The 1,469-nt window shown below is 46.6% G+C and overlaps 1 non-coding gene across 1 annotated transcript; it reads left to right on the plus strand.

The window, feature by feature from the left end:
* Positions 1 to 152: 152 nt before the first annotated feature.
* TRNAL-CAA lies at positions 153 to 269 on the plus strand. The gene is made up of 2 exons: positions 153 to 190; positions 224 to 269. It is a non-coding gene; the product is annotated as a tRNA-Leu (tRNA).
* The last annotated feature ends 1,200 nt before the right edge of the window (positions 270 to 1,469 follow it).

The raw sequence follows: 1,469 nt of genomic DNA on the forward strand, positions 1-1,469 counted from the left end.
GCGGGGCCGGGCCGGGCCGGTGGTTCCCTGGTTGCTCTCCGGCACCTCCCGGGTGCGGACGGGCTCTCCGTGAGGGGCTGAGGGACAGAGAAAAGCGGATACGGCCGTGACGACAGCGCTAAGAGAGTCGTGGCGAAGGCTGCAGTCGCAGTGTCAGGATGGCCGAGTGGTCTAAGGCGCCAGACTCAAGGCGTTCCGCGCCTTCCCGCGGCGGGATTGGGTGTTCTGGTCTCCGTATGGAGGCGTGGGTTCGAATCCCACTTCTGACACCACTTTTTTCTCCCCCCCCACGTGTTCGGGTTAACTTAAATTCACAAAAGGACCGAGTTGATGAAGTCCGGGATTTTACTGCAAATGGAAACCAGAAATAATTGTAACGGTGTCTTCGAATAGGCAAATGAATCCTGAAGCGTGAGTAAATCTTTGTTTCTCTGTGGCGATTCTGCATCAGAGCCATAAGCCACCACACAGCTGCTGAGGAATTCCCCAGTGCATTTGGTTTTTAACAATATTTGTAACACACGACCCAGCAATTTATAGCGTGTGTATAACACGAAGCGTGTATCTCATGCAGCAAGAGGAAGAACTTCATTACATTGAGGGTGGCAGAGCCCTGGAACATCTGCCTAGGCAGGGTGTGGAATCTCCCTCTTTGGAGACATTCAAAACTCATCTGCACACATTTGTGTTGTTTCAAAATGTGGATTATGTAAAATTTTCTTAGGAAAGGATGTTCTCCGATGTTTGATCTTTGTATACTTTCTAGCCTAATCAACAAGGAAGGAGATTTAATCCATGAAACAGCAGGTAGCCAAGCTCTAAGTGATGTCCAGATGCTGGGAAAAAAATTACTTTTTGGTAAACTGTCTTGTTAAGGTTTATGGCTTGATACATTCAATTATCTCACGCCTAGGGGGAGGTTAACAAAGCTTGGGAAGGAGGTTGTGCCACTGATAGCAAACACAAAGAATGCAGAACTTACAGGCCACAAGGACATTTTGCAGAACTCCCACAATAAGGAAGACACTAACAAACCCAACTCAGAAACTGGGCTGAAATCAGCTCCAGCCGGGCAAAAGGTAATTCCAGCAGAGGCAGATCACGACCACCAACACACCGACCAAAAAGAAGAGAAAGTCGGAGCACGTGCACTAATTAGTATGAAAAGCAAAGAGAAGCATTAATCAACAAAAGATAGAATACTAATTAATAAGAGAACTACATTACTTGTATCCAATGAACACAAATTCCTTTGTTTGCTAAAGCGTATAAACAGTAAAAAGTTTTGAGAGTGTGTGTGCTTGATTTGTGGAACACCACTGAGCAGCCAAGGCTAGCACAACTCTGAAATAAAGCAATGTCTCTCTGACTGCGTGTAATTACTGGCTTGTTGCACACCGGGTAACAAATCCGGTATCTTAGTGGGCAACACTGTATCACCTGCTCTCGGATGATCTCCAGAGATCCCT

The sequence above is a fragment of the Corvus brachyrhynchos genome, unplaced genomic scaffold (assembly GCF_000691975.1).
Source record: "Corvus brachyrhynchos isolate BGI_N302 unplaced genomic scaffold, ASM69197v1 scaffold346, whole genome shotgun sequence".
Classification (NCBI taxonomy): domain Eukaryota; kingdom Metazoa; phylum Chordata; class Aves; order Passeriformes; family Corvidae; genus Corvus; species Corvus brachyrhynchos.